The following is a 24,735-nucleotide window of genomic DNA, read 5'->3' as shown; positions in this document are numbered from 1 at the left end:
TCTGTGTATTGTATTGTATTGACCCCCTTCTTTTGACATCCACTGCACGCCCAACCTAGCTGGAAAGGGGTCTCTCTTTGAACTGCCTTTCCCAAGGTTTCTTCCATTTTTCCCTACTAGGTTTTTTTGGGAGTTTTTCCTTGTCTTCTTAGAGAGTCAAGGCTGGGGGGCTGTCAAGAGGCAGGGCTTGTTAAAGCCCATTGCGGCACTTCCTGTGTGATTTTGGGCTATACAAAAATAAACTGTATTTTTTTTATAAACTGTATTAAACATTGGAACACGGTGGCGCAGTGATTGTTCATGTCTTATGCAAGATGCTTGCTGTGCCATGCACGACCTTCGATGAAATGCTTTATTACAGAAGTACTGTCTTTTTCAAACGTACTAACCCCCAATTCCTGTCCTTACTTTTCTTTCTCCAAATACCCAATCGCCACACAATCAGCTTTTGTAATAGACATTAAGCCATCTGTAAGCTTAGAACGCCAATTCTTTAAAACTTTTAAGGAACATCGAAATATCTTCGTAATGTTTAATTATTCTATCCATCTATCCTTCCAGTGTCATGCCAGCCACAGCATGAATACAGCGCGAGGCAGGAACAATCCGTGAACGAAGCTTCTCGCTAGTGCTGCAGCACCGTGTAGTTAAAGTTAAAGTTTTATCTGTATAATATATTTTTCTGCATTTCATCTTAAAAATGATTTTTCATCATATGTAAATACGCGCTTTATAAAGTGGCTCAGGTTGTGTAATATTATAACTGTATCATAAGTACAATTACCTCACGGTAACTTGCAAGTACAAACAGTTCTACAAGGAGCACTTGATGGATTGATTGAGTGCGTGTATAGTTCTTGGGATGAAACTGTTTGTGAACCGCAAGGTCCGAACAGGAAAGGCTCTGAAGCGTTGGTCGGGTGAGAGCAGTTCAAATAGTGAATGGCTGAGGCAGCGCGTGCTTGATGCTGTATACCGATAATTCTCCGATCACTGTAGATCTGTGATTCACACTCAGATACAGTGATATAAATACTCCGAGTGGTGCAGTGGGAGTAATATGGAAAAAGATGATCCGCTGTGGCAACCCCTAACGGGAGCAGCTGACTGAAGAAGAAGAAGGTTCAGTGAGAGTAACACCGCTAAAGCAGTTATGGTATTTAGAATAGTTTGACCATTCTGTGGACCATTATATTGTTACAGGTTAATTACAATCAGATGCATTAAACTAATAAACAATATGCGGTTAATTTCAGTGTATTTATAAAGCTGCATCAAGGACGTGGATCTAAAAAAGAAAGGGAAACCACACAGGAACAGTAGCACTGCTTTGACGCTGGGTGCCGCCAGTCTGCAAAACCAAGCAGAGAACTTGCGTACAACAGGGTATGAGCTACCGCGGAAATGTGCATGTCTTTATGCCAAGTTTAGGTTTTATACATCACGATTTGAACGTGGAAACTTTCTTATGCAACATTTCTGTGCATACGCACCATTTATACATGAGGCCTCTGGTGCATTCCAACTCTGACGTGAGTTTACAGCGTTGAGTAATTCTGATAGTGTCTGAGGTTTACCCAATTTCACTGCACTGAGAGTATCTAGCTGTGGTGTCCATAATGTATCAAAAAAGTATTTAGATTGTGTCTTGGATTCTTTAAACTGTGTAGAATATAAGGATTTATAGTAGTCTTTAAATGTGAACATTATATTTCTATGGTCAATGATTTTATCTCCATCTGTGTTGGTGATTACTGATAGTGCATTGCAAACTTCCTGCTTGTGGATTTGTTGAGCTAAGATTTTATTAGCCTTCTCCCCGTGTTCATAGTAATGATGTTGCAATATAAAAATGAGTTGTTCCGTTTCTTTTGTTGTCAAGAGGTTGAGTTATGATTGCAAAGTCTGTCTTTTCCTAAAAAGTGCCTCATTTGGAGACCTGCCATTGTTCTTTGATCGATTCAGGTAATTTCACTGATTAATTCTGAGGCCTTCTTGGTTTCCAATTTATTTTTGTGGGAGTGATATAAGATAATCTGTCCTCTTAAACATGCCTTCAGAGTTTCCCAGAATATTCCTGCAGAAACTTCTAAGGATACATTTATCTCTAAAAAAGAATCAATTTTCTTGGATATAAATTCTGTACAGTTCTTGTCGGCTAATAACAGGAGGTTAAGACTCCACTAGTGAGATGAGTATGTGGGGTATAATGATTTGAGCTCTATGACCAGAGCATCATGGTCAGAGATAACAATAACGTCATACTTGCAAGATTTTATCACGGGCAAGAAATAGTTATCTATAAAGAAATAATCAGTTCTTGAGTAGCAATGATGTACTGGTGAGAAGAAGGAATATGTTGGATTTTAAATCTCCATGGGTGTGATAAGTTATGATCAATTAAAAACTGTATGATTATTTTTGCAGTATTAGATGTTTTGCCCCTGTAGTTGAAGACCTATCTATGTCTGAATTTAAAGCACAATTAAAGTCTCTGGCCATTATACTTTTATGAGTATTCAAGTTAATATGTTTTGGATGAAATCTCTATCATCCACATTGGGTGCATAGATATTTATCAAAATCACTTTACAATTAAATAAATTACCCATCACCATCACATATCACCCTTCAGGATCAGATACTACATCTGATACTGCCGATGAAATTGTTCTATGTATTCAGATTCCTACACCTCAAGTTTTCTTTGTATAGCTGGAGTGGAAATATTTGGCCAGTCCAGTCTCTTGAGCAATGTTCCCTCTAAGGAGTAGCATATAGTGAGCAAAAAATATTGTTTATGAGCGACATTTTGTTTAAGCCAAAAATTTATGAGCACCAACTCCAACGGTCGGAGTGAGCGATCGTGTGATAAGTACGAGCGACGCCGTCGGAATGAGCAATCGTGCGGGAAGTATGAGCGACGCTCTGAATTCGTGTGAGCGATCGCTCACGCGCTCAGCTTAGAGGGAACATTGCTCTTGAGTGAGTTTCCTGTAAAAATAATCTCTCTTTTCCATTTAACACCTCACTTTACATGAAGGAACATGAATACATCTGTTTTTTCTGTCCAGGACGGTGCCTCTTCTTCAGTCATCCATCCACCCATTGGCTAGTGCTGCTTTCAGTAGCTTCTGCTGTGCTGTTCATTTCTGCAGTGCCCTCTGTCAGCACAGAGGCAGATCATGTAGGTTAACATAATATTAATACATATTGACAAATAAAAAAAAACACATGATGGAAAGTTTTCTTTTTTCTACAGAGTCAGTAAATTTTAGTCACATTATTCAAGGTATTTTTGCGATTTTAGAGTATTTAGTTTTTCTATTGTGGGAGTTTTTTTACCCCTATATATACTACATGCAGTATATCAAAATCTTAGCACATACTGTACCTACTGGCCCAAATATACTATCTTTCCAAATTTATATTTTGACCTAAACAGGTTTTGTTGTTGAATGAGTGAGTGATTCAGCCAGTCAGTACATCAGTCAATTTTATAGTTACGCTAGTTTATCTATATTAAGCAGGAGCAGGTGATCCCACATGATCATAATCCAATTGAAAAGGGACTGGGTGTGCTATTTTCCATCTGGTCAGACTCATACAAATTAACTCCTTAAGATTACATATTAAGGTGAGAAGCTACTCTTTCAAAAGCTGACTTCCATGTTAGCAGAACACCAAATTTTCTCCAACTAAAAAGGCTCAGTACAGCACCAATCTTAAGGTAGTCATCAGATGTGAAGTTCTGGCTACAAACATACGTTGGGTCACAGCCAAAACCAAAATTTGGTCCTTTGTCTGTTTTGATGGCTTGGATGTACTTTCTACTTTGTGTTTCATCTGTGAGAAGGCTGTGGAAACTTAGGTAAATATATTTGTGTTTAGAATTTGAACACAGTGGAACATTATAGAAGTTCTTTGTAGTTTTAGAAGTATGAACGGGCCTTTTGAAAGTTTGTACTGTATTTGCCTCATGGCACCCAAGGTGGGCACTGGCTCCCTGTGAATCTGAACTGGACTGCAGTTTAGAAAACTAACAGACGAATTGGTGAATGGATAGACGGTTGGATGAAAAGAAGCACAGCAGCTTGGTGGGAGATATTACATAATATAAATTTTGATTATTGTCAGCTAGAAGATGGTCACAAGAAGACTGCTTGCAAGTATTCTGAAAGCTGCTTAGCAAAAGCAGCAATTAAAATCAAAAAGTTTTCTCAAAAGAAAAAAAATGCAGTTTTCCATTATTAACTCAAGCTTTTCTTAGTATATACCAGAAGTGTCAATCAATCAATCAATTTTATTGACAGCCCAAAATAACACTACTGTATATGCCCGATGAGGGCTGGAATATATCAATGAAAAACTACTACCGCATTTTCTTTACATACAAGACAACAGGGCACCTCTCTGCTCATCATAATCGTGTATTCTGCCTTGCATCTCCCTTGACACTGTCTACCTCTTTGTCAGCATTTATTTTCTTGAACATTGCAGCAAGTGAGGAAAGCTATCAGCAGCCATGGGATAAAAATTACCATTGAGTGAAAAAAATAATGTCCGCACATAAATTTGAGTGAGAGCAGCAGTCCGGAGACATGAGAAAATATGTAATTAAAGCAAAGTACATCTGTTTACACCTGCATACATGTGTGTCGTGATGAGGTGGCACATGTTCCTGTTAAAAAAATGGGTGTAAACGTGCTGGTAAAGCTCACACAGACGACATTCTAGGGTAATCACAAACAGAAAGTGAACACATTTAAGACAAAAAGAAATGCAAATGCGTTTTCTCTCCTCATGCAACAATCAAGACAGCAGAAAAGTCAAAAATATTGTGAAGGGCCGTGGCAGCAGTGAGAGTCGAAGCAGTGGACAAGTGGCCAGCCTTGAAACTTGTGCAGCTTTAAAAAGTGAGTAGAGTGGCAGCCATGGCATGTGAAGTCAAACTATTGTCTTCTTTGTGAAGTCGTCACATCTATATTGTCATACTAAAACACTAAAGTTCTTAATGGCAGTCTAGCATGTCACCTTCTTCTCATTTTTTAGCTACAGGTTAGTAGTTGTGTCATGCAGGTAAATGGGAGCGGGCGCTGGAGACACATTCTCATGCTAGGTGTACAGTAAATGTAATCTGGCTAAATTAAATAATGATGTACTCTATATGTGAAATGCATGTTAAAGAGGGCTTTTGGGAAAAGTAACCGCCATAGCAGGCCGTATGTAACATATTTTGAATACTGATGAGGCAAACATTGAGGCAAACTATGAAACAGATGAATATAAGTAAAAGACACGATAGATAGATAGATAGATAGATAGATAGATAGATAGATAGATAGATAGATAGATAGATAGATAGATAGATAGATAGATAGATAGATAGATAGATAGATAGATAGATAGATAGATAGATAGATAGATAGATAGATAGATAGATAGATAGATAGATAGATAGATAGAAGTGTAATAGGAAAGCACTAGTTGGCAATGTTCATTTAGATTTTGCACAGAAGACTCCAGGAAAGAGAGAGATATTATGAGTGAGAGAAAGAAAAGCATAAAGAAATCCACCTGCTAAACAATTCTGCTATGTCTTTTCTCTGCCTTTGACATAGTCAACCACCAGATCCTCTTTGCGACCTTCTATTATATTGGTATCACTGTGACTGCCATCAGTTGGTTAGAGTCCCACCTCTCGGACAGATCTTACTTTGTGTCCTGGCTTGGAGAGATGTCAGTGGTGCAAGATGCAAGTGTGGAGGTATCCCAAGGGTTGGTGCTGAGCCCTCTCCTCTTCTCTCTATACAGCTCCTCACTAGATCTTATCATTTGTCCCATGGTTCCTCACAGTAGTGCTATTCAGAGGATATACAGCTATACCTGTCATTCCCTCCAGAGGACCACATTGTATCAGCTCTCTGCATGCCTCACTGATATTACATGCTGGATGTAGGAACACCATCTCCAGCTCAATTTGGCAAAGACGGACATTTTGTTATCCCAGCTCATCTGTCTATTCAACACCCCATCTCTGTTCAGCTTGGCTCAGCTGCCAAGTCTGTATGCAACTTTGAAGTGACAATCAATGACTAGCTATCCTTCAGAGACCATGTTTCAATAGTCTCTTGGTCTTGAAGATCCCCTCTATACAATACCTGCAAGATCAGACTGCATCTGTATAGTAGTCTATTCAGGACAACTCCTGTTCCAGGCTTTCAACTTCTCACATCTGGACTACTGCAGCTCTCTGCTGGCTGGAGTACCATCATATGACACCAAGCCACTGCAGATGATTCGAAATGCAGCTACATGTCAGGTGTTCAACCAGCCATGGTGGAGACATGTCACTTCTCTTTTCAGATCACTTTTGGCTTCCTGTAGTGGCACGTATGAAGTTCATATCCTTGATACTTGCCTACAGAGTTGTCAGTGGGTCAGCAGCTACACTATATATATATGGAGACACTTGTGAGGTTCTATGCTCCTTCTTGACTAGTGATGCAACCTCTGTGTGGCATCAAATGTCAATCCAGAATCTTTTCACATGTAGCTTCTAGGTGGTGGAATGAGCTGCCCACCTCCATTTGAAATTCCTACTCCCAAAATGTGTTTAAGAAGCATTTGAAGACTCTCTCGTTTGGTGAATTTCTATCTAACTAATCATACCTTTTAGGAAGTGTAACTCACTAGTATTTTGTTCAGAGCCCCTCACTTGTGATGATCAATATATGTTACCATGTCCTGTAAAACTTGTTCCTAAACAGTCCCCCAGACTGATGTTAACTCGATTATGCTGACCTCTTTTGTAAGTAACTTTGGATAAAAGCATCTGCTAAGGAAAAAATACAAAAATAATTGAAAAATATAAATGTACCCACTGTGCCAGCTGAGTTACACACAAACTGTATTAAATGTTAACTGATTGGCCAGCACTAGATGATGTTATGTTTATCCACAACAGTCGAAAAATGTGTCTCATAACTGTATAAAATTATATTTTTCCATTATTGGTATTGTGAAATTGATTCAAATACAAAAAAGGCAAGCTTTATCAAGAAATACTGAACAAGTGTAATGCATCTAATATATTAAAATCTGGTGTCAAACTTGCAATAATGCAATGAATAATGTTCATGTGAAATTTGTTCTGGAATCTCAATAAAACATGCTATAAATCACACATAAATGAGGTTTGCTTCAAATAGACTTTTACTGCCAGATTCTCTTTAAAATGTCTTTCTTTTCTTCTCTGCATTTATGCTTTTCATTTCAAGATTTGTTTCATCTTGAAAGCACTGAGACAAGATGTTGCATACACAACCAGAATGTCTTTTCTTTGGTAAAATTCTTTCAGATTGCTTAATGTGGAATTAACTATTTCTGTTCTGCTTATAAACTGTCCACCCTGGCAGCCTTAATGTTTCTTGCACCCTGCTATATCTTATTTTTGTTAAGGATATCTAAAATCAGCACTACATATTTTCCATCCTTCTTGCCCTTGCCCTTTTTTTGCACTAACCCCTAATGTTGTCTTGTTATAGTCATTATACTCCTGCAATAATGCCATATTTCATTCCATAGCAGATTCAATTACCAATTTATCATTTAAGAATAATTCCTTCAGAAATGCATCTCTTTCTACTTTTCTTGTAGCAACAGCCATCCTAAGAGGCCTGGGAGTCATTTCCCAAAACACTAATGTTGTGTGAAGTCTTTTCAAGATCCAATATATCCACATTCATAGCATCATTAGGGAAGCAACGAGCTTCTTGTAGCAAACAGCTCCAAACTACCATCTTTTCATTTCTTACCTTTTCCAATTCCATTTTTAGATGTAGCAAATTTTCTTATACTTCCACAGCCGGACTTCTGATTCAAGTTAAATCATCAAAAAATGAAGTATATGTTGTCATTGTTTCTCATTTACATCCTTAAACAAGAATGTTTTTTTCAGAACTACACATTCTAACCTGTCTCTTTCACAAGATAGTGGATTTATTGTCACTACACCATACAGTACAATGAAAAGTTTATTATTTGCTGCCAGATTGTCTAATTCAGTAGCATCAATAAGGCAGCAACAATACAGTCCATGGTGCACAGCATCATAATAAACAACAGTAGTAAATATCAACAAACAAAATGGTATCCCATTAAATATAAGTAAATATCAGATAATCATACAGCATGTACAGTATCAGACAGAACAAGTAACACTCAGACATGATATGCTTACATAATGGACACTTGGTCACAGGTCAAGCAGATGATTGTATTGGAGTTAACAGTGTAATGGACTGTGGTTAGAAACCTGACTGCAAGTCAGTATCACTATTTTATACAAATGCTATAATATCACTTGTTGGTTGTCAGGGGTCAAATAGTTTTTTGCTGTGGTTGTATGGGGTCTGAAATGATGGAAAGTGCTGCCTTCTGGCATTTCTTCTCATAAATGTCCTATGTAGATGGGAGCGTGACCCTAGTGATAAGATGGACTGTTGTATCCACTTGATGATAATATACCACTGTGCAGTTGACATACTAAACCATATTACAGCGAGTCACTGTGTTGTCATCTGTGTAGTAGGTAGTGAGGATCTGTGGGAATTTCCTCAGCCTCATCATAAAGTGATGGTGCACTTTAGCCTTCTTAACTAGGCAGGTGGTGCTGAGGGATCTTCAGTGATGTGGACTCCCCAAGAACTTAAATCATCTCACTTCCTTCCCCAGCAACATTAATGTGAAGAGACACATGATCTCCTCTAAGTTTCTTGAAGTCCACAGTCGTCTGAAATCGCAAAAATCCTTTTTGCCTTCTATTTTTCTCCTTTTTCTGAATTAATCATTCATTTATAAAGATTGTTTATTTTTGGGTGTCTAAACATGCCAGAAATTTCTTGTAGAACATTTTGTATATTTTGTGACTATTAAGAAGTATTTTGGAATTTTTAAAGCTGGTTACCTATTTTCGATCTGGGCAGGCCAAAGCCTGAAAGTAGTAGTCGCAGCTGGCCACCTAAGGCATAGCCTTATGTGGGCAGGCTAGTGTAGATGATGGCCTGCTTTGTGGCTCTTATTGGAGGCCTTGCACCTCTTTTTACCATGTTTGTAACTCAAATATACAACATATATAAATATATGCCAGTCCTTAAACCTACTACCTAACATTAGTTGGGACTGTAGATGTACTGACACAGCACAAAACAGTAGAGATTTTAAATGAACAGGAATGGGAGATAAAATCTGGTCAGTAAAAACAGACGATGGTTAAAACCAGAAAAGAGAGATGATCCAACATCGAATAGATTATAAAATATCAAAAAGGTCTAGAAATCCAGGAAATTTTTAGTTTGTAACAAGGAATAGATATTTCAAAACAAAGCAGGACACACCAACACAGGGTTCCTAACATCAAATGATCTGGAATAGAATGTGCCAATCTTCATGCTGGCTCTCCAAGTAACATCACATGTTACATATTTCTGAGTGATTCTGGGAAGGATTGCACTGGCAATAGTCGAGTCAATGCAATTGGAAAAAAAAGCAACTTTTAAACAAAATGGCATTGCAATAAGACATTATTAAAATGTAACTTTTTAAATATTCCAAAAGGCAAGAAATACGTGAGAAAATCATAAAACTGAATATTTCATGTACAACATACAGTATACTTAGATCTCATAGGGATGGCAAAAAAAAATTAAAGAAAAGAGCTCATTATAACAGTAGAATTGTTCTGTCCTTTGCTCAGATACACAATTTCACAAATACCTTTAACAGTGTATTCCTGTCGACCTGGATCCTTTATAAAACATAGCAAAAAAAAAAAAACTTTTTTAAATGGACATTATGTACTGTAAATATGTTGGAGAGAATGAAAAAGTTAAACAAAGCACACAGAATCCATCCACTTATTTACTAATCCTACTTAATCAAATATGGGGGTTTATCTAAGGAAGCCTAACTCAGCAGCTTCAGATGAAAGGCAGGGACCAACCCAGGCAATCAGAACAAATGCACGCACGCCAACAATACCACTTTAAAATCACCATTTAAAGTAACACACGGTACTTTGGGATGAGAGAAAAGAATCAGAGGACCTGCAGAAAACCCCACGCAGAAACAGGAGAAGGTACAGATAACTATAGCTGAGCTCAAATGGAACAACCCTGCAGTTAGAAGGGCGATGAGTCACGTAAGTCAACGGAGTTCCATTTTGCCTCAGCTGGCTAAGACAGATGTTCTCTGCCCCTGTGTATGATGTAGAAATGAGTTTGTGGACAAAATTTAAATTAATTCTTCTGCTGTGCAGTAACACTGCTCACTACTGACTTTGTTTATGACTTTGGTAAACATCGAATTCAAAGTTTAATCAGGAATTCCATTGTTAATGTTTCACTGTTTTTTAGGCTTGCTTAGGTTTGGGGACTTGTGTTTCAAAGATAAATACACATACATTATACATAACACAAAAATCTGCATAACCTGTCTCCAGATTATGTAAAGTAATTTATCATCTGTTTAAAAACACGCATATCACCAGATTAAAAAAGAATTTTTGTGTCAAGTGAAAATATTGCAAGATGTAAAGCAGTACACATGACTGACACACAGCTAAAGTGCCCGCAATTTAATCTTATTATCTTTCTGAGCTCTCTCACCTGCCCTAACTTTACAAGAAGGCCATACTAAACCTGACTCAGTGTGTAAAGTTCCTTGGATTTTTTATTTATGGCCCTTTTCTAGTTGCCTAAATCCACTGTTAATCACCTGATTCACATCAGTCATGACCACTATGATCATATTTAACCTAATAGAATGAACACATTAAAAATGAATTCACACTGTCTTTATTGTCTATGGAATGGAACATGTTTACTAAACCAGAGCAAACATTCGTATTAAATGTATTAACAGTAATGTATTCCCAGTAACACTTTGGCATCATGACTTTAATGGTTGGCTATAGTGCATTAAACTAAAGCCTTTAACCTTTGTTAAGGCCTTTTTACATTAATGACTAATAGATGTGCTATGGCTAGCCCACTTCTAAAGTGTCACTGGTTCCCTGTAAGTCTTAGTACGATCTAAACAATTTGCCAATTAAGGCCTTGTTACACAGCGGTAACTGACTAATAGCTTCACCTAAATGCAATGTCACAATCAACAACATTTCCAGCTATTTTCAGTTGTGGACTTCATATACATATTTTTGGCAAGTCGGAAGCAGTCAGCAGTGTTCTCCTGTGAAGGTCAGTGTTGTAGTCTGATATACCCTGTGGCACACTTCAGCTAGCCCATGTCTTGCACCGACAATATTAAACAGGTTTAGTTGTAGGGGTGAGCTCTGTGTGTATGAGAGCTGACAACCAATGAATGCTCATCCAGAAGTACAATGCATATAATGCAGCAACAAGGAATACGTACCGTGGGTGTTTGGACCTCACAAACAGAAAAGAAGCTTGTCCGACTGATGTCTCATGTTTTATGTACCACGACAGAAAGGAAAAAAGAAACAAAGTGCAGAGATTGTGGCTGAACTCAACATACCCGTTAACCTTTTGTACAGCACCGGTCTGTAGGCAGCAAAATTGTGAAACTTTAGCTAGGTATCTCATTAGTCTTTGCACAGTGTAAATCTTTGTAAAGTAAGATTGTCCACATACTATAACCTTCCACTTTGACCTATATGTAAATCTTCCTTTAAACTTACTTAACTAAGTTTTGACTTTATTACCTTTATGATCAAGTTTTTTACTGTCCATATCAAGGCACACCATTTAAGTTTGTAAACAGTCTCACCTTTTACAGGTGCAGGCCAAGTTTTGTACTGTAAATAGAGAAATCAAAGTTCAGTACTGCCTTTTCACCTCTCGTGGGCTGGAATTGGTTAATCATCCCTAACATTCGCAGACTTTGATTTGTATGTGCTCTTGGTATGAATCTCACCTTTGGATTGAACTATAGAATCTGCAATTCTCTTACCTAAACAAAGAGGGGGGTTATTTGTTTCAGGACCCAAACTAAAAATCCTACAGCCATGAGGCAGTATTGCTAACAACTGTGCCATCATGTTTAAGTACAGAAAAAAATAATTGAAATAAATAATGATAAACCATTTGTAAATGAAGAAATCCTTTTGAGTGCATGTGGTCTGTAGCAGGTATATCAGAGCCCCAATCCCCTTAACCACACACATCCTGGTTCAAATAGGAATGTATTTTTAATGAAACACCTCAACAAATGCTTCTTCACAAGGTTTTCCTTCTACTCTTGTTTACTCCTCCTTCACTCCTCACAGGAGAGTTTTGTAATTCCTCCATACTCAACCCCAACTAGCCTGGGTGAGGCAGAGCGGCTTCATTTATCCTGGACCTGGGAGTATTTCTGGTGCCACCATGTTAAACCCAGGAAGAACTTACAGGTCAGGCAGTGCCATCTTAAGGTAAGGAGGGCTGCCTGTCGGAAATTCAACTCTCATGAGAGTGCACATGGGAGACCCAGCAGAGAAATGCTGCCACCTATCGTGCTGGGGAACAGATGCCACTTCCATTATAAAGGCCACAACAGCCAATAGGATAGCAAACTCATGTCAGTAGTATAATGCATATACATATGATATACATCATAAAATTTTGACAGGTGTATGTCCTGCCCCCCTGGCATTTCCGGTACCCACCGTATGCCACCTGGTTAATGGGGCGTTTCCCCTGCGCTCTGGTCTCTGCCTGTTGTCGAGTGCGCTGTTTGACCGGCATCGGACCTTTTGTCAGTCGTACGTAAGGAAAATGGTCAGCCGATCTTAGCCTTGATCCTAAAAACTGGGTCTGTTAATCTTTGTGATCCGAGACGGATCTGCCGGCCCCTGTAAGGTGTCAAAAGGTAAGTCATCAAAGGTAGGGCATCAAACACACGGTTGAAATGTAAATACTTATATTCCAATGAATTTTATCATTTTATGTTATGTATCAGGGTATCTCTAGAATGTTCCAACGTTATCACTTATAGACAGCCGGTGAAACGTATATTCCAATGAATTTTATCATTTTTATTCTATGGTCACCTCTAGAATGTTCCATCATTATCACTAGACAGACGGTGAAACGTATATTCCAATGAATTTTATCAATTTTATTCTGTGGGTACCTCTAGAATGTTCCAACAAGGCCCCGGGATCAAGTACATGCGTCTTATCTCAACAAGCAGCAACAGATGTTAATTTTGTAAAGAAATCTAGAATTCCATTTTACCATTTCATTTATGGGGTTATAATAGAATGACATATCGTAATGCACAATCATAATAATATACACATTTTAAAAGTACATGTCTTACTTTTGCACTTCTGCTCAGACGCGAAACGAAAACACCCAGCTTAGAAAATGACAGCTCTATGCGTGCAGCGCCACCAGCCAACATACGTATCAAATGTGCCGGTTCTTTTTTCTTATTCTTATTTTAAGGCGCAAGTTAATCATACCAGGGATAAACAGACTAATTAAACGTACACACCATCATGACCTATATATACATAGATATTAACGCGTTACTGGATTTTTATTTATTTATTTATTTTACAAGACTGTCTGCCCTGGCGTGTCTTACCAACTTCTAGGCCTATCATAAATTAAATGGCGTGTATTAAGAATAACAACAAGAGAATTCCATTTTACCTTTTCATTTATGGGTCTATAATAGAATAAAACACTGTAATGCACAATCATAATAATATACAGAATTTAAAAGTACATGTCTTACTTTTGCTCTTCGGCTCAGACGTGCAGTGAAATCTCCTGGCTTAGAAAAACGACCGCCCGATTACCTGAACCAGAATTGTATGTGTTACGATATTTTATTGTTTGTTGCTGTTTAATTCATATGCTAATACATTTTTTTCATGGACATAGCACTTCATACAATTTTGACAGTAGCGCCATGTTGTTTTTTCACCCATAGACTTTTCACATCCCCGCCGCCCAGTCTGTATCCTGATTTGCTATTATGAACATGGGAAGCGCTTGATGCAGTCAGCGCATGCCCAAACCAGCCTGGTGTAATGCCATTGGTTAGCTTAACATGAGGCCTGTGTTTGCATTTTGGTTAAAAATATGCTGGCGGGTTATCTAAAAAAATCTTATCTTTAAATGTTTTGATTGGCCCGAGAGTAGTAAAAGCTTCGCCCAAAAGCATATTTAAAGACGGGTTTTTGGACCCAAAGCCTTGGGCCTCCTCAATAACAAGAACTGGATATGTTGTGGTAAGCGCAGGAGTCCATCTCCTTATGACAGAGACCTAGCAGGCTGGCAGTGTCCACCGCTATTAAGGTCAGAAAGGAGACACTAATGCTTGTTTACAGCTAACAGTTCTTCTGACCGAGCTCAAGTAGGCTGGCTTAGTCCGTCACTTTGCAAGGTTTTAACCGGCTACGCTAAACGAGCTGAAGTAGGCTGGCCGAGTCTGCCACTTTGCAAGGTTTTAACCAGCTACGCTAACCAGAGTCCCTGTGTGGCCGGGCCAGTCGAGCGTTCTCGCTGGTCCGTCACGGCATCGGAGCATGCTGCAGGCAGCTTACCCGTGTCCCTGTGTGGCTGGGCCATTCGAGTGTTCTTGCTGGTCCATCGTGGCATTGGAGCTTGCCGTCCAGCAGCTCACCCGTGTCCGTGTGTGGCTGGGCCAGTCAAGCGTTCTTGCTGGTCCATCACGGCATCGGAGCCTTAAACATTTTATTTTAGGTGTATCACCGGCTCACTGATGGGTTTGGACCTGGTTTGCAATTTGATTTGTGTTCTCATACATGTATACATTTCTTATGTTTTTGTTTCTTTTCAAATGAATTGCTAATTTGTATACAAATAAGCTTGTGTGAATATTTTACTGCTGTTTCTCCTGCTTTTATTCATACTTTTAAACAATTTTAATGTATAGTAAACAGTGTGTAACACTGAAAGTGAAGACCACTTCTTATTTTGCTATGTTTGGAATTTTGCTTCAATAAAACTTGTTGTTTTTGAGACACTTTTGGTATCTTTTTGAATCATTCAATAAAATGTGTTGTTTTAAGACACTTTAGTATCTACTACATTATGATTTACATATAAAGGACATGGTTTTACAAGGTGGGCATGGTAACGGGTTGCCCATGGTGTGTTTGGGCTATACAGCCAGCTTTCCTTGGCCTGTGTAATAGATTCTCTATAAAGTTTTCTTGTACATCCATTCTGAAACCTACTGTTTTAAAACACCTTGGTATCATCTACTATATGCCTTGCTTTATAAAGGGCATGGTTTTAAACGGTGGGCAAGGTAACGGCATGCCCTGGGTGTGTTTGGGATGCACTGGCAGGTTCCTTGCCTGTGTAATAGATTCTCTCTAAAGTTTTCTTGTACATCCTCTCGCGGGGTCTGTCACTCATGCTCTCTGTACTCTCTGTGAGCAGGATGCCTGCTCTGCCCCAATTGATGACTTACCTTTTGACATCTTACAGGGGCCCGAAGGTCCATCTCGGATCACAATGATTAACAGACTCAGTTTTTAGGATCAAAGGCTAAGATCGGCCGACCATTTTCCTTACGCACGCCTGACAAAAGGTCCGATGCCGGTCAAAGAGCGCACCCGACAACAGGCAGAGATCACAGCGCAGAGGAAACGCCCCATTAACCAGGTGGCATACGGTGGGTACTGGAAATGCCAGGGGGGTGGGACATACACCTGTCAAAATTTTATGATGTATAATAGTGACGATCCTTTACTACTCATGTCCTCTATGACAGTGTTATTATTATCTAAAGCAACCAAATTTGCAGATTTTGTGGTAATGTGGAACAAAGTAATGTGTCATTGTCACAATTCAGTGAATTTTTCCAGTAAAGAAGTAGTGTAACATGTTAAAGTTTAAATTGTTGTAATCCCCTGATGATTACTGACTTACCTTTAACGTTGTTACTGGTGTTACACATGTTACTAAACACAAATTATGGAAATGCTTGAAATGTTGAAAAACAGGTACAACATATAGACACTGAATTGTCATTGAATCGGAACCCAAGATACTGGATCCATGAGGCAGGCATGCTAATTATTAATTTCTATTATGGTATTAACTGTTTCATAAAGCATTTTGTAGAAGTGACCCTCAGATTTGCAGTTACAGTATCAATGAAATTAATATTCATTTCTCTTATACATCAGTCTGTGCTAATAACACTGTTATGATCTGGCCTTTACTTTAATATTTTGTAATTGCAATTTTTATAGTTCTTTTTTGACATTTATGTGTCCATTTTGTATTTTTTTTCTGTTCAAGAAATGTATGTTTGACATTACTTAATTCCTAGAAGGCTGCTGAAAAAAAGTTAGCATTTTTTCTCATAATACTATGACACCATTTTGTATTATTTTGGATTCCACTATTTTCTACACTCTAGTGTCATGGTTACCATGACAATCATACCCAGAAGGCACTGGGACCGTGCAGTGTGTCACATCATTAGAGTATCCATATTATGGTCAGCGCTCAGATTGCCTTACTATCTAAGATTGGATAAATAATGTGGGGTTTAGTGATTCTTAAGGGTTTACTTTCTTTTGGTTTATGAATAATATTTCAGGCTTTCCGACTTTGATTCTAGGCTAGCATTTCGGTTTCGGCAAAAGATATTCTTGATTGTCTGAGTAACAAAATCAGCCTGATTTCTGACTATGTACAGTATATCTCCTGTTCCTCTCTCAGAAAAAAACAGTGTGTCTCATTTGCGAACAGAACTATCTATCTATCTATCTATCTATCTATCTATCTATCTATCTATCTATCTATCTATCTATCTATCTATCTATCTATCTATCTATCTATCTATCTATCTATCTATCTATCTATCTATCTATCTAGTTAATCAAAGCCAGGGGTAGACTATTAAATTGAAATATATAGACTCACTACTCCATAAACTTTGTATGAATTTGGAAATTTTGTAATTTTCCTGTTTCTCCAATGACACTCCATTGAACTTGCCTCCATTCAGTTAACCACCTGGATTAATTTTCGCCTGTTCCTTTTGAACAATTGTCTTTGCAGAAATGTAGAGACAAAGGACTATCTGTTAAAGGTGTTTGTTTTTTTTTTGGAAAAGTATTACATTTTGTTGAATCTTTTTTTTAATCATATGATAGGACAAAGGCAAAGCACCTTTTATTTAAAAGGCTTGAAATGAAGAGTTGCAAAAGAATATACAGTACAAGCTTTCATCTTGTAAGGCAAACTAAGTGGCCATGTATTCCTAGGGAAGCCTGACTGATGGCAGATTGCAATTGATAATTAAGTATAATGGGCTAGAATTCAGTGTTTTAAAGAAAAGGCAAATTTCCTGGAAAATTCTGCAACAGGTTATTGTTCATGGCTATCCACAGGGCATAAATGTTTACCTGTCTTGCAAAAGAGTCACCTGCTTTGAATAGTCAGATTACTTTGATTAGTATCTCATCCACATACAATATGGTGATACAGAACTGCCTACTTCCTTTGAAAATTAGTGAGTTTTGGGGACATTGGTTACTAAACTACTTGATAGCTGACAGCAATACTATTGCTGAACCAAAGTAACCAACTATTGCTCCCAAGAAGAAATTGGCATGCACCATTGTTTAACTGACTGCCATGTTGATCTATGCAGAAATTGAAGCATTTATATATTTCTTGGTAAATGAGAATAAAGCAGAACAGAGAAGTATGGTCTGAGACTCGTGACTGCTGCCTGGTTCTTTACCATATTGTTGCAGCTACACCCTGTAGCAACAGTGGCTTGTACCTGGCCCAGGTTACCCTAGGCCTGAGGCTGCTAACATAAGCATATTAATATTTTGCTAATTGCAAGAACAATTTCTTTGTTGAATCTTTTACTACATATTTAGTAAATGTTAAGAGTGTGTTACTAGTATTGAAAGGGAATCACACGAAGCCAAGCATCATAACCATGAATATATGATTAAAGAAAACAAAGTTCATGATGTGAATCAAAAACTGTACTTGAAAAACAGTGTGGGATTTCACAGCCAAAAAAGGGAACATGTAAACAGACCCAAATTAAAAAGAAGTTAATTGTAGTACATTAGCAAAAGGATATTTTGTCACCAGAATACACTAACAAAAGTGAATGCTAAACGTTTTTATTTAGGAAAAACCCTCAGTGTTGGACAAGCAAGAAGTCCTAATAACAATGTCATGCATTGTACACACCCCGCCATCTTGCCTAGCAATGGCTTAGAAACTATCAACAAAAATGGCAGCTATTATAACAAAACCAGTAACAGCACACTGAACAATAACATGCAGTGAATACACTTGACTTGAGCATTTCTAGTTTTCATACTCTCTCTGTACGTTTAGCATTCGTTTGCTCAAAGGTTGATGCTCTTGCTGCTTCCTGAGCAGCTCTTCTTTTCTTCACCCTAGCAGCCTGCATCTTCTCTTCTTTCGTCAGCATCTTTTTGCGTTAAAACTGATTAAGTCAGTGTTTGTGTTGCAATTACTTAGGTTGTTTTCCTTAATTTTTAACTTAAGCTGCCACTTAAGTCTTCAATCTGCCTTGAGAATGATTTAAGATATGAAGAGGTAGGGGAAGTGATGGCGAAGGTGGTAGGGATGAGAATGGCGCCCGTACGCATGTGCCACATGGCCGCCCTGCTGGCTGCTGCCGAGAGTTGATTCTACAATAAAATAAAATAAAAATAAAAAGAGGAATAAACTTGGAGGTCAATCATCACCCCGAAAACGAATAGTAGACATCACAGAGTACATGTGTACCAAATTTCAGGTCAATAGCTGAAACGGTTTGCGAGCTACAGGTGATTTAAAATTCTGGACAGACAAACAGACAGCCATGGTAGCATATTATATAAGAAGAAAATATGGTGCCACAGGGGAACATAACTCAATTTCAGTATCATTAAAAATATCTAGATATGAAAAATAAACAAATGCAACCCATAGATTCCTTGGTCTTTAAAAACCTGCAAAAAAAATTTTACAGTTCAAGAAACAGTCACAAGGCAGATCATGACAATATCAAGCTTATTTTTATTTGATGGTTATGGGTGGCAGACTCTGGTGTTACTGCTGGTCAGTTTTCAGAAACTCAGTTCAAGGCACAGTATGTCTGACTGGCTAAATTATTAATAAAAGCCATTCATTAATCAAATTATAGTGAATAGCATATACGCATCAGGCACATGGACAATTCAGACACTCTTCCCACTTTTTAAATGACATTTTCATATGAACCCAATGCAATAAACATAGTCCAAACAAATCAATACATATAGTACAAGAAATGAATCATTTTTCACAAACTCATGAAGCAATATTCATATGTCTTAAGTAAAATGTATTGAAGTTTACTAAAACAAATTTCAATAAAAAAATTATGCAAAATAATGCAGAAATGGTAAATGTTATATGCTGGCTAAAATGTAAATATCTCAGAAATGGATAATCAAAAAAGCAAGTTATGCTTAGTTAATTATTACCATCACAAAATATATTATGTCAAAAATGTTTCTACATTTATTTGCAGTAACACATAAGTCTTGAATGATTGATATATACATTTGTTTTTACTACTTAAACCTTTGTTCATTTTGTTGATGCTTATGTTTTATAAGCACTGATAAAATGTAAAGAAAAACTCAAAAAGAGAATTTATAGTAATGTCAATACAATAATTCAGTGTTAAATATTAATCCACCTTTTGGCTGTGTTAGTAGAAAAATACACTCTAAAATATTATACAATATTATTTCTTTGATTTGATTTTGATATATTTTATTAATCCCTAAGGGGAAATTGCCTCATCACATAACTTAATAGAAATAATATTTAATTAAGTAATTTCACCAGAAAATTGATAATATAATCCTGCAAGGTCCTGCTTTTTTGTTTTGTTTGAAGCAACACCACATAAATTTATAAGATATAAACATAAGTTCAAAAAATTTAAAATAATGTAGAGAGTTAGAAATTCAAAACTTACCAAAAGGATTTTCTTTGCTAGATTGCTAAGTGTCATCATTTAGAAAATATGCTAACACTGCATGATTCACAGTGCATGACCTGCAACATTAAAAATAAATATATTAAAAAAGCTAATCTTTAACATGCAGATATGTGAGTATTAGGGTCTGTTACAGTATCCAATAATCTATAAGGTTTTATAACAACATAAACAGAATGTTTACAAAAAAAAAACCCAATACATTCAGTCCACCTTGTTCCTTCCTTTGTTAGTAGCTACTTGATCTAAGTATTCAGTCCGTGTACAGGGAGGATGACTACCACATTTTTGATTTGCCTCAGCTAATATTGAAAGAGTGGAAAAATAACAATCTTAAAATGGAGCATGTGATTTCTGATGTTGCTGATTTAAACATATGGAGCTGTAAGAAACATAAACAGCATAAACATTCCACATCACAGTTTTTAACAGAGCAACATCTTTGTGGGGGAATGGAAGGCACTAAAGAGAGTGGTGAACACTGCTTTTAAAATCATTGATTGCCCCTTCCCTTTTATGGATTCACTCTGTTTTACCAGACTGAAATGTGGGGCCATTAAGATTTTATCAGACCCATCTCATCCCACCCACACTCTCTTTTTGTTTAGCAAATGACAGGTCAGTGAACACCAGGCATACCAGATTTAATGAAGGTACTTAATAAGATTTGTGGTTCATGAGTTAAACATAGTCACCTTAAAGAAATACTCCACCTAAATATGATAATGTTTTTATCTGTTACTAACCCTAACTCTAAACCTAACCCTTACTTGATTAGTTTTTTTTCCTTTAAATTATGAATGCTTGTTTCTTTTTTTTCAGCCAGCAGGCATATAATATGGAGATGTAAAGCAAACCATCACATAACCATCTAACCTGATCTTAAGTGAATATGTGTATCCATTACACAACATGTATTTCTGTTATGGTCTGCTGCACTATTTAATTTTTTTCTAGGTTTTCCTTGTGCTTTAAATAAAAAGTATAAAAAGTAAAAATTATAAAATTTAACTATAAGCTTTAAACCTAAGATATTCATATTTAATGTTTACATTTTTAATGATGTTAATTTGATGTTAAGAATGAATTGTGTTCTCCCTGACTCCATGTTGTTTTTTGATGGGCCCCGTCAGTTTAGGTAAGTTAATTTGGAAGTGTTTGGTATGTGACATTGCTAGGTCAAAGTTATAAAGCTCATATACTTCTTGGTTGTCCAAGACTTTCAATAGGCTAAATGTTTATCTCACGCTTACTTTGTTGATTGACTTCCTGGCCTTTAGCTACCATTCAGAATCTTCTTGTCTACATTTTAGAGTTTTGTTTTCACTTTGTTCCTTTGACTGCTTGACTTTTTGCCCATTTTTTGATTACTGTTCATCTTCTGGTCTCTTACTTTAAAATCACTGCCATTTTTATATCATAGGCAGAACAGTTTCAAGAAAATAGCTGAACATAAAAGAGGATGGCCTAAGAAACACCAGTCTGCTCTTATGCATAAAGCCTTCTGATGGTTTTCTCAAAAAAAACATCAGCCCTTTTGGAAATAGCTGGTGTTACAGAAAAAAGCACTAACTGGCCATGGAAATAAATAACAGGTGTCATTACTTCAAATTACCAGCAAGAATTGACTTCTCATAAAGAAATTGGCTGCAGTGAAAATGGGTTGGGAACTGAGTTTGACACTCCAGAGTTTGCTGGTCATCTCTTGGCTCACTTTGCATCTTATTATCATTTGGCTGCTAGTAAAGGGAAAGAATCAGTTTAATGTACTGAATCTTATAAAACATGTCAATTAAAATTAAGGCCAGCTATTTCCATTAGCAGCAGCACTTGGATTTTAATTAAGAAAATGTCAAATGAAATCTTGCAGCCACTGCAGCCCTACCTGCAGTAAGTCCACCAATCTCTGTTAGCATTTTCCCTATCTTGTTCTTTATTAAGATATGCAACACACAGTTTATGTAGCAGAAGAAAACGTAACTATTGATCAAGTACTCATTCCAAAGCTGCTCATCTCTAATATCCTAAGGCAGCACCTGGCAGGTTCAGTCCTCAAGGACCCCCTGTGGCTGCAGGTTTTTATTCCAACCAATTTCACAATCAGTGTGCCATTCTTACTTTAAATCAATCTAATCTGTTGAATTATCAGGTCTAAAAATATTTATAAGAAATGAATAAATATTTGTATTTCTTGCCGTAGCTGTAACAGGTTACATTTCTTTTGCCATTTACTTTTTAATTTACCTCTTTATCTATCTATCTATATATATATATATATATATATATATATATAAAAGTCAATGTATATGTGTGTGTATATGTATTTAAGTTCCAGCATCACTTCCGAGCAATTTTCATGAAACTTGGTACACGTTTCTCATTTGGCCGACTAAAAATACTGTAGGGTGAAATCAGCCCTAATCCACCCCCTTCTGGGTATGGTTGGTGGCTGATCTTGTAGTCTTGTATGCATGTTATCATCCAGTTGACACTCGGAATGACCACTAGAGGGTGAACTGGAGGTGACTGTCAGTATCTTTATGTTTGAGCACCACCGCGCCCCTGTTGCTTTTGAAATTAAATAGAGTTGGCCGGTTCTGAGCATCAACTGGATGATAACATACATACAAGACCGCAAGACAAGCACATTAGTGAGTCTTCGTTGTTTGTTAATTTATTTTTATTTTTAAAGTTGTGTTTTTTTTTAATTATATTTCTCTCAAACAATTGAAAAAAAAAAACACTTTATTTTCCTCCCGGGCAACACCAGGTATTTCAGCTATCTGAGCTAGTGGTAAATATATATGCACAGCCCTCTGCCATTTACAGAACCTGTCATTGACTTCATTAATTGCAACATCTCAATGGAACAACCATGCTGTCTCCTCTTATGGCAGCAGGTTATGTACCAAAATAACCTCTAGCATAAATTTTAGCTTTCATTTTATCTAAATGGCGATTATTCACAATGAGCACTGCAAACACCGGTGCAAACAACATTGAATGCTAAAGGAGAGCAATGACTTCACTGCCATTTTAACTTTCTTTCGTCTTAAAAAAATGTTAAGAAACATTTTTTTTTACAAATGATAAATGAATACCAGTGTCAATGAAGTTACTGCCAACCCTTTAGCATTCAACATATTCAGCAACTGGGTACAATTAAGGGAGCAAACTGTATAGAAGAGGGTAAATTAAAAACAAAATAGCAAAGTAAATGTAAGCATTCAATATTTTCCCAAAACACAGACATTTTGTAGAAAAAGAGAATTTAAAAGGACAGCTTACTACACAATGTAATCAATTAAAATTAAGAATCATGTACTGAACGTGAAATTGGTTGGAATAAAAACCCTTAGATATGGGGTCCTCCAAAACTGAAATTGGGAGCCACTGCCTTGTGGGATGTTCATGACGATCTCTGCTCAGGTAATTTTATCCTCAAAAGAGTACACAGTAAACCTCAGTATTTGTGCATTTACCAACAGATCATACCAAACAGTGGAGTCTTAGGAAGCGTCTGACCTTTTAAAGCCAAGTGCAGCAGTTTAACAATTTCATCATATTATCTTTGACAATACACAGATACTTGTAAACACAACTGATATAAGGTATTTACAGCAGTAAATGATGATTGCAAAACTCATTTGTTAATTAATATATTTTATAACATGGGATACCAAAATAACTGCTCTCTGACAAAATATCATGCTTGAAATCTACAAACATTTAAACACCGTGAACCACTGGGGTGCGTATAGCTGCCCTAACCCGATACCAACAGGCAGAAATACAAGTGCCACACACAACACACTTTATTTTACATAGGGGAGACACTTTTCTCGCTCCCTAGAGCACAAGACAGTATAACACACCACAATACAAATCTCAGTCCTTCTCTCATTCAGTCCTTCCATCTCTACTTCCCTATCTGGTAAGCTTTGTCCACCTCCTCCCGACTATGGCTCTTCGATTAATGGTGAGGCAGCTCCTTTTATAGTACACCCAGAAGTGTTCCAAGTATTTCTCCACCTTCCTCCAGCTGCATTTCCATATGTGGCGGATGTGGTTCCACTAAAGACTCAACTGCACCTGCAGCACCCCCTGGCGGCTCCCACGGAGCCCAACAGGGCTGCTCCATACTACAACTCCTGACATGCCCTGTGGGATCTGTGGTGCTGTAGCAACCAAAGGGGACTGCCTTCTAGTGTCTCGGGAAAGATAATATCTCCAATGTGGTCTCTCCCTCGGTCCTTCCACCCAGTTGGTGTTTCATCTGGGTAATGGCTCTGGCCATCTGTCATAACATTAAAGAGAAAGGGCAACACCAAAACATCCATATGGAGGTGGATGGGAAAAGAAACTTAAAAAGACACTAAAATATCCACAGGTACAGCTTCTCTATACTGAAGGTAGTGAAAAGGATTACTACTTATCTGCTGTAGCTGTGTTTCAGCACTGCTTTGGTTTCTAACTGATTAATCCCCTTATTTCCTATATTATTGCAGAGAGCCTCAGTTACCTTGTACATATATTATGGCCACCACACTATCAACTCTTTCAAAGAATATGCCACTCACTCATCTCAAAACTAATGCGTAAGATTAAATTGAACAGATGTACCAACTGTTAACTGAAGCCATACAGATCTTCTCATACAGAAGATAGTTTTACCACCCTTCACCT

At 37.4% G+C, this 24,735-nt stretch overlaps 1 protein-coding gene across 2 annotated transcripts in view; it reads right to left on the bottom strand.

Moving 5' to 3' along the window:
• LOC114662234 (5-hydroxytryptamine receptor 2A-like) overlaps positions 1 to 24,735 on the bottom strand; it is a 620,625-nt gene that overhangs the window by 325,761 nt on the left and 270,129 nt on the right. For both annotated transcript variants that reach the window (XM_051934695.1, XM_051934696.1), the window contains exon 2: positions 20,029 to 20,108. The gene's annotated coding sequence lies outside the window, so the exon portion shown is untranslated. The remainder of the gene's footprint in view (positions 1 to 20,028; positions 20,109 to 24,735) is intronic.

The sequence above is a fragment of the Erpetoichthys calabaricus genome, chromosome 12 (genome assembly GCF_900747795.2).
Source record: "Erpetoichthys calabaricus chromosome 12, fErpCal1.3, whole genome shotgun sequence".
Taxonomy (NCBI): domain Eukaryota; kingdom Metazoa; phylum Chordata; class Cladistia; order Polypteriformes; family Polypteridae; genus Erpetoichthys; species Erpetoichthys calabaricus.
Note: the sequence above shows the minus strand (reverse complement) of the source record. Positions and strands in the feature narration are given on the sequence as shown.